The sequence below is a fragment of the Geospiza fortis genome, unplaced genomic scaffold, assembly GCF_000277835.1.
Source record: "Geospiza fortis unplaced genomic scaffold, GeoFor_1.0 scaffold55, whole genome shotgun sequence".
NCBI classification, from domain to species: Eukaryota; Metazoa; Chordata; class Aves; order Passeriformes; family Thraupidae; genus Geospiza; species Geospiza fortis.
In genome coordinates this window covers 1496693-1511298 of record NW_005054308.1, presented here as the reverse complement: position 1 = coordinate 1511298, position 14606 = coordinate 1496693, and positions in this window count along the sequence as shown.

The following is a 14606-nucleotide window of genomic DNA, read 5'->3' as shown; positions in this document are numbered from 1 at the left end:
GCCCTGGGCTCACTGCTGCCTTTCCTGCCAACATTGCTGGGGCTGCATGTGAGGCAGATGTACTGGGAAAGTGGCATGGGGTGTTGGCAATGAAAAAAACACGTACTTATAACTTAATAAAATCAATGCTAAACCAAAATAATTCTTTTTGAACCATTCTGTTCAGTAAATTTCCTAAAATTTAGTTTTTAAAGCTAAAATATTTAATCTGAAATCCCCTTGACATCCAAATATTTTATTTCAGACCAAATATTCTTTTCATTGAAACCAAACAGATTTTTTTTCTGAGACCTCATCTCACTGGAACAAAAAGAAGTATCTTTAAAATGTTCCGAATAAATCTGAATTTTTTTTAATAACTTACCCAACACTGTTTATATATATGCATCTGACATCTATTTTTCCTCAGAAATTCCCCATTTGGGGTATGTAGTTTAATGAAACTTGTGACTGCTCTTAGGTTTGTCAGAGGTGATGAGGTGTTTCCCTGTGGGAGATGTCCCTTTGACCTCCAGCATGTTTGACAGTGTTTTTCTGTGGTCCAGAACACCTTTGGGTGGGATTGTCACCCTGGGATGAGGTTGACAAAGTTGTGTCAGTACACAGCCATGCAGCTGTTATGCTGAAGGCTCCCACTTGCCTTTTTGCCACACAGACTCTGGTGACTCTGCAGGGCTGCACCAGTGCCAGATTTCCTTCTTTTCAGCTTCTGGTTGGATTATATTGTTAACAAGATTGCTGAGTGACTCTGGAAGATTTTACCTCTGTGTTTTGTTATTGTATTAAAAAAAAAAAACAAAACAAAGAAAAAAAAGAAGAAAATTTATAACTCGCCTCTTTCAAATTCTCAAAGGCTTCCAGAAAAGTGCAAAATGTTTTAGTGTTATATTCCTTGGCAGTACTTTTGTTTTGTTTTGTTACTAGGAATTCTGCAACATGTTAGGGCACATTGTGCCTGTGTGTGTGGCCACTTCTGGTGTCAAAGGAATATATAAAATAGCTCATTTTTCAAAATATATATCCTGGAGCCATTATTCTGCTTCTGACCTACAGTCTGGGAGCAGCTGATTTGGCTGCAGTGAAGTTTTCACTCTTGTTTTACAGCTCCTGGAAGAAGGCCAGGCACTGGAGGGAGCCAGCAGGAGTATGAGCTACTGCCGTGTGCTGGGACAGCCTGAAAATGAATGTCATTTATTCTCAGCTTTGAGAACTGAATTCCATGGGTTGTAATTGAATCTGCTGTCAGACCCATGGGGCTCAGTTCTTCAGCTTGGATATTTCTGTCTTCACATACACAGGAGATCAAAGAAGCACTTGATCATTCTCTGCCTCTTCTGGTGATAGCAGCAAGCAGGAGAGGAAGCACGAGTGATGTGAATCATTTCAACAGGGAGGGGTCACTGCAAAGGCCTGGCTCTCTCAGGATAAATAGCTGTGCAGTGATTGAATCTCTTCTGAACTCATGGGCTCTGTGGTGCTACCCACTGTTTGATTAGCTTGATTCTTTCCCCGCATTGTTATCAAGGTTACAGCTGAATCCCTGAGATGGATGATGATGATGATGATGGGTGATGCACCTCAGGCCCTGCTGAGTGGTGCATTCTCCTGTGGCCAGCTCTGGTGAGCTCCTTTGGGCTGCGGAACACCTGGATCTCCCTTGGGCTGAGCACTAGATTTGCCAGCTGATAATCCACTGTACCCTGCTCTCTTGGTACCACTGCTGTGCATTTATTGCCTCATTTGCTTTGTCTTGTGCCAAACACCCATTTTTGACAGAAGCTGTGACCATAAAGATTATTCCTTTGCACCAGCCAACCAGCCCACTTACATAAACACAGATTTCCTTTCCTGGGGTTAGGGATGTGCTCCCAAAGTGTTTGGTTTAGGGAGTTTCCAGTGTAATTAGTGATGGCAATGTAAGTGCTGTTTGAAGGCTTGGTAGCACAAACATCCCTCTGTGGGGGAATTAATTCAAGTCACAGGTTGATGTTTTTTCTTGGAGGACCTATGTTAAAATTTTTCATTTTTCATTTTTCATTTTTCATTCCAGGGATCAGGAAAAGTAATTGTCGTCTTTAAGCATGTGAAGAGTTACAATTAGCAGCGAGCTTTCCACCTATTTCTTGCAATAATAACACCTAAATTACATTTTTCCAACTCAGTAAAGTGGATCATAACTGATCTTATCCCTGTGTTACAAAGCTCTTAAAGGCATAGAAATGCTAAAATCCCACAGGTGCAGGAAGAGCATGTTCAGCTAAGTAGCTTAAAACTGCCGTGTGCCTTTCATTCTGAATGCGTATTTGCACACAAAAAAAATCAGATATTAATCACTGTTGCCTGTGGATACAGATGTACCTTCATACTGATATACTTTTCATATAAATTTTTATCCTAGGGGTTGAAGAGTTTCATTTGCAGCTGTCTGAGATGTATTGTGCTCGCCAGTTTAGAGATTACAGTTCCTGAAAGAGCTCACTGGTTCCACAGCTCCTGTTGTGGGAATATCCATTAAACAGCATGGAGAAACAGAGCAAAAGATGATATTGAAATTTTTACTTTTTATTTTTCTCTATCATCCCTGTAAGAAAAAGGAAATGAAATTTGAGGTCAGAGTTGGCAAAATCTTCAAAAGAAGAGAGATCAATGGAACAACTGACAGTATGGCTGATGCAGGCAGTGTGCTGGATATTGGATGCTGCAGAGCTTCATCCTCTTCCTTCACTGTGCAGCCCAGCCTTGGGGCAGTGATGCAGCACAGAAGGTGATGTGTGCATGGTGGTAATGATAGTATAGGGATAAAATGTTTCTAAAATCATGGGATATTCAGGGGAGTTGAAAAAAAGTTGGGCCTGATAGGCCCTTGGAAAGTGTTAGGGTAGGCCCTGGGAAAGTGTTAGGCTTGACCGGATCATGTGTAACTGCCCCTGTATAATAATTTAATGACTATGATAAATTATATGATTGTTAAATGTGATGATTGTTTGGTAATTGGATATGATTATTGTTTAATGGTAACAAGAATCATGAGAAATGATGTTTGGGGAGTTTGATGGAAATTAAAAAATCCATGCTTAGATGAAATCAATGTATACAATAGAACAATATAAGTTTAATAATTAATATGTAGTTATATAACAATAAGGGTATAAAAATGTGTCCATCCTGAACCCATGTCAGAGTCAGATTTGGGTCTGTACCCCTGACACCCTGACATCAATAAAAGCACCTGCATATAATCATTCAGTGATTATGTGTTCCTGAATGCAAACAGTAACAAGGACATGGATGAAATCAAGGAATACAGAAGTCTTGGGAGTCCCATCTATGTGACAAAACAAAAATGTGGTGTAAGTAATGCTCTTTTTTTTTTCTCAAAAGCCTACAGTAAGTGATGAACTAATAATAGCTCTGCTGATGTTGTCTCAAACAAAGTGTAAGTAGTTAAAATGCAGAGGGCTGAAGGAGGCACTGTCCTGCAGGCAGGGAGTGCACAGAGGGCTGTTGTTGCTCTGGTGATGGCTGATGCTTGTGATCCTCCTCACTGGAGGGGCCAGAGGGGTGTGTGTACCCCCAGAGTGAGGTTCTTCACCCCCTACAAACTCACAGGTCACCATGCCTTTGGCAAACTGCAAATGGGATCTCACTGCCAAAAATTTGGTGGCCATGTCTGTGTGGTGCTGAGCATTCCCGAGTGCATGGAGCTGGCTGTGCCCAGGGGAGAGTCAGGAAAGCTCTGTCCAGCCTTGGGCTCCAGCTCTCCATGAATGAGGAACCTTTCCTGTAGGAAAACTGCCTCATAGCCTGTGTGTAATGAAAAATTAGATAGTATTTGTGTCCTGAGCAAGTATATGTTCTGATCAGAGCATTCATGTGGAAAATGGTGAAGGAAAAAGCTGTTCCCAGGGTTCATTATTCTCAATCCTTTTTCTCTCAGAGCAGCCTGGATGTTTCTGTGCTCTACAGTTGCTGCTCAGTGAGAGAACCGAATAAAATGAATGGGTACAGAACTATTTTGAAAGCAGATGCAAGGCTGCCTTTCAGCCCTGCAGTGACCAAACCATTCAGGGTTCCTCCTTAGGCCCAGGCTACTGTGGCTGCCTTTGAGGCTTGCTTGCCCTTCATGACAAAGCATCTTCTTGATATATTTAAACCAGAGAAGTCCCAGGCTGTCCTACTGACATTGCTGTGCCTTTCCAGCAGTACAGAAAGTATTTTTAGTGTGCAGTTTCCAACCAGTGTAACCTCTGTCTGTCTCATTCTGCTGCCTCACAATATTCCTGTTTATTCTGCCTCCCTCTAACTGGGGCAGCCTCAGGAGGGCCCAGCTGCATCTCACACCCCCAGCCTGCACATGGAGGAATGCAGGGTCACAGAGCTGAAGGTAAAATGAGTCAGTGGCTCCTGTCCCAGGGTTCTGTCAGATGAACAACATGTCAGGGGATATTAATGGATCTAAATCTTTACTGAATCTACCAGCTCCATGCACATTCACCAGAAGTTGAAGCATCACAACTCTAATGACTGCAGCTCTTCTGGAGGATTTATCTGTTGATCCAAACTTTTTAATTCCAAAGTGAAATTCTGATCTTTATTTTTCAGTACAGAAGCATTCAGGTGACTTCACCTGAATTTTTTTAGTGCTGTTATAGATTAAAACCTACTTCTTTGGCAAAAGGAAACCTTTTTCTAAAAAGATATACTCTCTCTATGTCTCTTAAACTGACCCATGGCACCTTCTGGTGCTTATTCACAGATCTCACTCGCTTTATTTTGCTCTGAATATATCAATGGGCTGAATCCCCCTGGCACAGCTCTGGCAGACCAGCAGGGCACCTACATTTTGCAGATGAGCAAACTGAGAGACCAAACACTTTAAATGGAGAAGCCCTGAATTCTCTTGCATGCTTTTTGCTTTTGACTTGTGGTTTTCTGCTTACTATTCACAACAAACAAATGAGGACAAACACCTACATACTTCTTCTTCTTCTTATAGGAGCGTGCCCCAGTGCCACCACACTACTTGTGTGGTTTGCTGCCTTCCCCTCCCTTGACTGATATTCTGTCCCCACTTCTTGGTCCTTGGCCCATCCCTGCCTTTCTCAGGGCATATCTCTTGAAGATTTTTTTTGCTTTTCTCCCCTGTATATTGTGTATTGTCTCTCTCCCTCTTTTTAAAAATTTTATTTCTTTTTTTTAGCTCTTCCTCCAAGATTCTCTTCTTCTTGCTTAAAGATAATGCTTGGATCTGGTGAAAAAAGCAAACCTCCTGTGCTGGAGGACCTGATGAACTGCTTCAAAAGCAAAATAGGAGCAAACAGCAAAGCAGCACAGAGAGAGGAGCTGCAGCAGTCCCTGGTCTGTAGGTGCTGTTGTGTTTCCCTTTGCAGGTGAGGGGAGGAGGTGCCTTGTGGCACTGAGCACTGCTCCCTTTGGCTGCCTCCCAGCCATCCTCTCCTTCAGCCTCTGCATTTCTGCCTTGCCCTGTGGATGCTGAGGCTCAGTGCCATCTCCAGGGAGGGCTGTCAGATAATTTCAGACTCTCTAAACAGTGCCTGTGCATTGCTCACTGCTCTGGAGATGCCTCTGCCCCTGCTCTCCAGGATAGGCAGCTCTTGCAGACCATGGCTCACCTTTGTGGCTAACATCTCTTTTTCCTTCCAGGAAAATGCTGAGTTTATGTTGGGTTCAGCAATCCTGATCTCTGCACAGCTCAGAGAAATCACTTTCCTGTGAGTGTGAGTTTGACAAGCCTCTCACGTGCCCTGGGGAAGGAAGGAACAGCAGGGCTGGAAAGCTGTGGAGCCACAATGTGCTGACTAAGGTCAGGAGCTTGCAGTGACTCACAATCTGGTTTTCTGGCAGCCCAACCATACAGCAGGCTGTGCTTTTTAAAATCTTCTGTTTCTTTCTTTGAAAAAAAACTCTACATCAGAAAAGCTAATGCCTAAAAATATACAGGAAGGTGTGACCCTCTGACAGGATACATGCACAGTACAGAATTCTCTGTTCGTTGGAATCCCTCCCTCACTCTGCTGGGCTAGCCTATTTTTACCCTGGCAAAGAGAAAATTTTATAACTTACCTTATAAAAGATATTTACCAATTTGTTTTTTGGGTAGCCAGATTTTTTTTCCACTTTCTGGTCACTTACTGCCAACGTGGAGAGGGATGTTGGGCAAAGCCAGCTGAACAGTCTTGTGCCAGGATCTCACTGAGTGACTGAGATGTGTCTGCCTGCCATGAAGTATCTAATTTCTAAAATGAGGGACTTTTCCACCTTTTCTTAAAAATTTCTGTTCTGTGCTAAGGATAGTACTTAAACTGCCTCAGTACCCATGAATCATAGAATCATGGAATGGTTTGGTTTGGAAGGAATCTGAAAAATCATCCATTTCCAACCACCTGCCATGGGCAGGGCCACCTTCCACTAGACCAGGATGCTCCAAGCCCCATCTAACCTTGCCTTGAACACTTCCTTGAGTACTTGGAATTAGTAAAAAAATGTAATTTTTTAGGAGAATCTGCCATGATAGCTTTTTAACTTGCATTTTTCTAACTTTCATTTAAAGTTTTTTTTTTCCTAACTTTGTTCCCTTTTGTTTTTCTTTGTCTTTTACCCCAGAATAATTTTGGAGCAAACAAACAGTCATTGGGAAAGGAAGCTGTTTCATTTTAAGATGCTATGGAGGTACCTCTCAGAAACAGGTGGTAGATAAATGAAGCAATGTGCATAAAACCAGTAATCACTGAAATGGTTTCTTCAGAATAATAATAGTGTTATTAATAATAATCATTAATTTGTTGTTAAGAAAATCACCCAAACCCACCCAAGCATTTCCACCTTCCATAGATGGCAATTCAGTTACTGTTTTGGTGGAGTTAAATCTCTTGATGTTCTGTTGGGAAATTTTATTCTTTATTTATTTTTGTTTTATGCACTGGGACACAGAGACATACTTGCCTGAGGGCAAAAAATGATTTTATTTGAATTTTTTGTAGGACTTTTGCCATCGTTAACATTACAGGTTGAAAGGAGACTCTCGGTCATGTCCTTAGATTAGGTCTCCCCCAAACAGGTGCCCACAGTGCAGAAATGTCTGTTTTCTGCTCACACTATTGCAAAGAACATTGCTCTGCCTATTCAAGCCAGGGAGAGATCCTACAGAAGAAGAATCAGCCTCCTGATGCCCAGCAAGCACTGAACACCATTGGAGGGGGGACCACCTAAATCAGCCTCTCCTCAAAAGCCTCCTGCCAGTGTTTTACAGCTTCACTTGCTTTTCACATTTCCTCCTTTCTGTGTTTCCTGTACAAGCTCAGGCAAGGAAGGGCTTTTCCTGGGAACAGAAATCTGTGGCTCTTGGGGCATTTTGAAGCCCACTGCTGCCAGTCAAGCAGCTCATTCAGAAAGCCCTTCAGAGCAAGCTGAGGCTGCAGCACATCCCTTGGTGCCTGGGGACTTGTACCAGGCAGGGGCTCAGCAGTGGAAATTTTTGTGTTTTCCAGCATGAAAACAAAGCTCTTCTCTTGACTGAGATCTCTGGCACTGCTGACAGCATTTCCTGGGGTCCTGTCAACAGAGTGGTATTTTCTCTAAAAGCCAGGACCCATAGTAAAAGTTTCTAAGCTGTGTTTATGAAAATCTTGGAGTCATTTGATTAGGAGCTTGAATTTGGTCAGACTCCTTCCAGCTTCCCCTCTTCATTTCTGTAGGATACTGCAGCTGCTCTGACGAAAAACAGTTATTTAAAAATTTGCTTGTAGCTATGGCAACCTCCATGCACTGTATTTCAATGGAAAACCTAAAACAGCATCAGAAGTTTTTTAATAGGATATTTATGAAGATTTTAGTCTTTGTACATTTTAAAATTGAAATATTCCATTTTTAAAGGGGGGTTATCAAAATATCATTAATTTTGGAAAATGTATTTTTGTTGTAAGGGCTGCTGCTTAGCTTTTTGTTTTTGTTTTTTGCTTTGTTTTTGTTTACTATTCCTCTGGTTGCTTTAACTCTTCAGAGCCCAAGAGCTGGAGCACTTTCCAAGTGCCAGCCCCTCCCTCCTGTCTGTGCCTGCCTCCCACTCTATCTTGCAGACCCTGTTTTTTACTGGAGGGACAGGGCAACCAGTTTTGCTGGTAGGAGACTGGAGCAGTGCTGGGGGTGTCAGACTTTGCCTTCCTGCAGTAAATAACTCAGGGGGTTCATTTAGCCCTTTGCCCATCAATTGCCTGTTGTTTGTCTGCTCTGAGAGAAGCAAATAGATGTGCTTGTAGTTGGGTTATTTGGTACCTCCATGATATTTCAATGTTTTCTCTCAAAGGCACTGACTATCACAGGGTACTCAGTTTGCCTAGGCACAGCCCCAGCAGTATTTAACCTCCCACACAACTCACCTTGGAAAGGTTACATTTGCAAATCTGCTATTTTTCTTTTGTTTTCTTCCCTCTTCCTTTCCTCTCTGCCTTTACACTTTCAAACTCGTGAGGATGAAATTAAGGAAGTCTTGCTGAAACACACAGTCTGCTGCCCTAAACCCCTGGAGCCATGCTGATGCCTTCTGGTGCCTCCGAGGTGTGGATTAGGTCTAATTAATGCTGGTTCTTGATCAATGGTTCTGACACAAATGCATGGAAGGGATTGATGTAATTACTGCTGTAACAGCCAGGGATTTTTGCTAGCAGCTCCCAGTGCTGCAGCAGGGGAGTGAGTGTGCTCCTGGTGACAGGATTTTTATCCGCTCTAGGTGACTGACTTGCCCCATCACTCTCGAGTTTTTGTCTGTTTTTCCTTTTTCCTGGACAGGTTGGAAGCTACTGTTTTGCAGTGGGAGCTGTCTGAGATGTGGCAGACAGTTTCCTCAGGTTCCACAGGTTTGTGTAGCTGAGCATTGGCTCCTTTTGTCTGATCACTCCTGACCCACGAGTTCTCTGAACTTCTGCTAAATAAAACCAGCTCTGATAAACTCGAGGGCTGAGAAAATCTTGTGATAAAGCCAAGTTCTCTGATGCATTCTTCAAATGCACTCTTCAAATTTGGCTGGGAGTCTGAAAACGTGCATATTTACTTGAGCAAAGCCAATATTTACAGCACCCTGGGCAGATCTGAGTGCTTCCATCTGGCTGTTCGGTTGTTGTTGTTGTTGTGTGCTGCCATCCTCTGCACACTCCCGGCATGTGGGGGCGCGGGCAGAGCCGGCCGGGCCGGCGGTTTCGGGGGTTTTCGGGGGTTTTCAGGGGTTTTCCCCATTCCCCAGAGCAACACAGACGGTGCGAGGCTCGCTTTGCCCGGGAGAGGGCAGGGGTGTCGCGGCAGAGCCCTGAGCAGGATCCTGGTTTAATAAAGAACCGGCTTTCAACAGGAGAAAGGACAGTGGGCATCGAGTGGGACAGGCTGGGCCTGCTCAGCTTTCTGGGGAGTGGGAAGCTGAAGGAACCTTTGCCAGTAATTATAAAATTAGAAACTGAAGGAGCTGTGGCGTCCTCAGGAGGCTGCACGAGCTGCTAATTTCTGGGGCTGAACTTTCTCTTTTGAAGTGCAGCTCTGTTGGTGAATGTGACACCTTAGATGGTGTCAGTCTGCCTCCTCAGACTCTGCTGACTACGGGGCAAAAGCCTGCTCTTGCTGACATTTGTGCCAAGGGTTAATTTCAAGCCCATGTGCATCTCTTTGTGTTCAGTGAGGTGCCTCTCCTCCTTTAGAGGAAGGGAGTGCCTATGTTTTGGGAGGGTGGCAATCAGGGCAGGGACAGTGGAGCTGTGCTCTGGCTGGCAGGGGCAGCCTTGGTCCAGAAAAAGGGGAATGGCTTTATTCTGAAAGACAGGAGGTTTAGATTTGATGTTAGGAAGAAATTCTCCCTCTGAGGGTGGTGAGGCCCTGGGACAGGCTGCCCAGAGAAGCTGTGGGTGCCCCATCCTGGAAGTTCAAGGCCAGGTTGGATGGGGCCTTGAGCAGCCTGGGATGGTGGAAGGTGTCCTTGCTCATGGCAGGGGATTAGAACTGGATGATCTTTAAGGTCCCTCCCAAGACAAACCCTTCTGTGTTTTCATGATTTTACTTTAAAATACTAAATTTAGCAAAGAATTCACAGGTATAGTGGAACAAGGGGTAAAGTCAAAAAGGGGGTGTTCTCAAAGCCGCTACTTTCACTGACTGGCACTGGGTACTTTTCCCATTCCTTTCTAGAACTTGGCAGGAAGAAAGATTCAGTGATCCCCGGCTTATTTAGTCAAAATAGCTCTGTGGTTGCCTTTGCTTCAGGAACTGTCTGTTTGCACAGACGATTGCTGAGCTGAACCTGAGAAACATTTGCTTCATCTCATTCCCCCTTCCCTGAAGACGCCTGGTTTGCAGGAGTGTGTCAGTCCCTTTTGTGAAGCTGCAGAGCTGCTTGGGAAGCCAAACACAATCTTCAGATTTATCAAAATGCATTGCTTGCTTTTTGTCAATGCTGCTGATGTCAGCACGAACAACAGGGCAAAACCATTAATGTTAGGCAAGCCAAGTCTGGGTAGTGTCTGTCCAAAGTTTGGATTTGGCTCAGCTACTGCTGTACAGGCAGTGGTGGTATTGGTCTGTAATAATGATGGAATTAAGGGTAGAAGTCTGTGTGGCTGCTGGGCTTAATGCTGAGCCAGTTGTCCCCAGGGCTGAGGCCTGACCCAGTGCTGAGCATTGCTGCCAGTGCAGATCTCTGGAGCAGCTCCGCAGCTAAGGAAAGCTTTTATCTGGCTCAGGCTGGACACAGAGTGAGAGACCCTGTCACCATGGGGTGCTGTGAGGACTGGTACTCTGCCTGCCACTCTCCACACACAGTGACTGTATAAAAGAGAGAGAGGCAGCTCTGCAGGGGCTGTGCTGGGAGAGCATATTACAGAAATGTTACAGAAATAGGAACAGTTGATCTAGCAGTGCCCTCCTGTGGGTAGAGCTGCCTTTCCAGAAGGTACAGAAGCACCAAAACTGCTTCTTCGCACATGGGAGAGAGAGTAACCTCCTCTTCTGCCATTACTGAAGAACTGTTCAAATTAGTTAATAATTTTAATGGTAAAGCTATTTGTTTTTTTCATCTGGAAAGCTATGGCTGCTGTCTAAATAATCAAGGTCTTTTTTATCTGAGTAAATGAGTAAATATTTAAAATACATGATAAACAGGTAGAGTCTCACTGAATACTTTCACAAAAAGGCTGAAAGATAACACTGAATTGCTGAAATAAAAATGCATCAGTAGATGTAAATGGATCTCACCTGTGAGAATAGAAATCCCTTTTGTCTGAATGTCTAGTTGTGACCAGCTGGGGTTTGCAACCCATCTCAGGCGAGGTACAGCTATTTGTTTAAAATGCTTTACCTTTGCATAGGAGTTGCTCTAGTAATGGCTCAGGAGGAGGTTGCAGGGAATTGAATCACTCCTTAAATTGTCTAATGCTTGAGAAATTCAGCTGCAGAAAAAAGGTTAGCGAAAAGCCTCCAGAGTGCAAGGTGATCACTGCCCAAACTGCTCTGATCATTTTCACTCGCTAACTGCTGCAGTCTGGGCTGAGCCTCACTGCTGATGGTGTTTTTCACTGCAGGACTCTTCTCCTGCTTTTCTTTGGATCATACTGGCATTGCCTAGTGTCCAAATACAGAGAATGTTTCCATTCAGTGCTTTTTGTATGCAGAATGTGTTAATCTGCTCTGAGCAGCAGAGCATCCTCCATAAGGTGATATTTTGACACTTCTTATGGTCCATGGCTACTTCAATTTTCCTGAACTCTGAGAAGGAGAAACGTGTCTTGGCACAGAAAGCAGAGCTGCAGAGGTCCCACTGCTTGAAGGAACTGAGGTACCTTCAGCTGATGAAACTCTTCTGTCAGAGGAGTCCAGGCCTACACAGACATGCTGAAACTGTGGTGAAAATCTGGCAGATGTGATTTCCTTTCTTAGAAGGAAGTACTTTCTTCTGTTAGGTCAGGAACTGGATCAGAAAGGTGACATCTTTCTCAGAAGGTGGAAATTTAGTCTTTAAGGAGAACTATGGAGAAGGTGGTCCTAAGGGTGGCAAAGGGATGTTTGTGAGCAGCCTCACCTGAGGGTGTCCAGGATTATCAGTGACTCCAATCAGACATGTGCAGTACTGCTCACTGCTAAGCCAGTTCTCAGCTTTCTGCCCAGCAGAACTCACCCAGAGCCGTACAGCCTTAGCAGCTGTGAGGATGGGAATCAGCAGCCAGCCAACCCCCAAAACCTCATTTTCCCACAGTGAATAATAAAATAATTACATCATAACAGGCAAAGCTGCTGATTTTGAGGAGGTTCACTTTCCCAAGGACAATATTAAGATGATAAGCTTTTCCCTCTGGTGTGACACTTACTGCTCCTCCCTGTGTGGTATTTTATTGTGGTTTCTATGGAGCAAGTGGCTACTTAGCAAAAGTAATATGTCAGTATGAGAACTTTATGTGGGGCCTGGGATATCATCACTGAGCTTTTCACGCATTTAAAAAAGCATAATAATGTCAGGGGAGATTTATCTATCACTACTAGTTTGCTTCCCAGACCACACCACAACACTTTTACTTTTTATCCAGGGGTTCTTGCACTGCTCCCAGGAATTATTGGCAGAAGCAGCTCCCTGGAGCTGAAGTGGAGAAGACCATTTAATGTGACTAAAGTTTAAGAAATGCTTCTCTCCTTTCTAATTCAAACTATATGTGATGAATTATCACTCCTCCTAGGGTTAGACTATCAGCCCAATGTTTTACACCTGGAAATATTTAATGGCTGTGCCTCTTTGCCTCTTTGCTCTGTGACCCATGGGAATGGCTTCTTAATATTTCTCTTAAAGACTTAGTGTTTGTGTTGGCTTCCCTCTAAATTCATAGTATTTCATTAGCAGCTAAGCTGCAGCAAACCCCACATAACCATTAGGAAGTCTTTAATGTAGATAGAGAAAATGCAGTCACAAGATTGCTAAGCAGAAATTGCTCTGTCTTTAAATGACCATGGGCTGTCAGCTGTTCCTTTGTTTGGATTATTATAGACACACATAAAATATTTGACTGAATGCTCAAGTTTTCCCCAGCTAGAATCCAGACAGATGTCTGATAAAATAACAAACACACCCCACTCCAGCCCTCCTCAGAATCCCCTTCCTGCTTTGGCTGGATTTCTCCCTGTATTGAACCCAGTATTTCAGGGACTAAATTGGACAAAGCAAGCAAACAACCTCCTCCACATTGATTTCCAAATCCAATCATTGTTAATCACATCAATATTCCCAGCTGGTTCAACAGCCTTGGAGCCCAGCTTTGTGTCTCCTCAGCATGGATGCCATGGAGCCATGTGTGTGTTGCCTAGGTTTGCTATTAACTTTTGTTGGAAGCATTCAGGTCTGATTCGTTCACCTCTTCAGTTCTGTACATGACATTGGATTTCAAATCTCCCTGTGAAGGGAAGGGGACCCCTGCCTTGTACTCAAATAGTGATCCAGGGCACCATTGACTCACTTAAAAGGAACCACAAATCCTCAGTCACTGAGGAGTCTGACAAATATTTCAGTGCAGTGAGCTGCTAATTTCTGGGTCTCAACTCTTCTCTTTTGGAGTGCAGCTCTGTTGGTGAATGTGACACCTTAGATGGTGTCAGTCTGCCTCCTCAGACTGTGCTGACTACGGGGCAAAAGCCTGCTCTTGCTGACATTTGTGCAAAGGGTTAATTTCAAGCCCATGTGCATCTCTTTGTGTTCAGTGAGGTGCCTCTCCTCCTTTAGAGGAAGGGAGTGCCTATGTTTTGGGAGGGTGGCAATCAGGGCAGGGACAGTGGAGCTGTGCTCTGGCTGGCAGGGGCAGCCTTGGTCCTGGCAGTGGGAGGGATGGAACTCGCAATCAGCAGATGTGCCCCAGACCAGGTTTGCCTGCAAGTGGAGAGCAGCTCCTTCACTCTGTGGCAAAAGAAGGAGCAGAATGGAAGAGAAGGTGGGAGACACAAACCTGGCTGTTTCCAGCAATAACAAGAAACCACAGCTGTGTGCACACAGGCAAACAAGCACACACAGAGCACACTCCAGTCCCATGTAGAAATGGCTTCAGACTGATTTTATAGACAGTCTGAATAGTAGAGGGTGGGCCTTGGAGCTCTAAATGCCTTCTTCCAGTTGGACACAGCTCGTGGGAGCTCTCACTGTTCACACCTGGGCGCAGCTGGCTGGGAAAACATATGTGCTCATTTGACAAAAAATAAATTTACCCTGTCAGATAAGCAAGACTTCAGGACTATATCTGTAACATGCATTAGGAAAGGCAAGATATGGACTAACAGACCTTACTCTCTGTTTGTTCCTTTGCAGGGCAGTAGGGCTCACCCCTGCTGAGCCCTGCAGTGGCCTGGGCAGCCCTGGTTCTGTCAGAGGCCCATGTGCTGCTCTCCTGGTCAGGGGACCGAAGTGCCCTCTGCTAAATGAGGCCACTGACAGTTTGGTTCTGCTTTCTGTGACAGTAATCCCCTGTGCCTGCGCTGGAATTGCCTGGGGATGGGCTGAAATGTGACCTCAGGCTGGTGTGTGAGCTTTAGAGCAGCATCACCAGCCAAGGCTGAGATTGGAATTGGGTTTGGAAGGGTCTCTG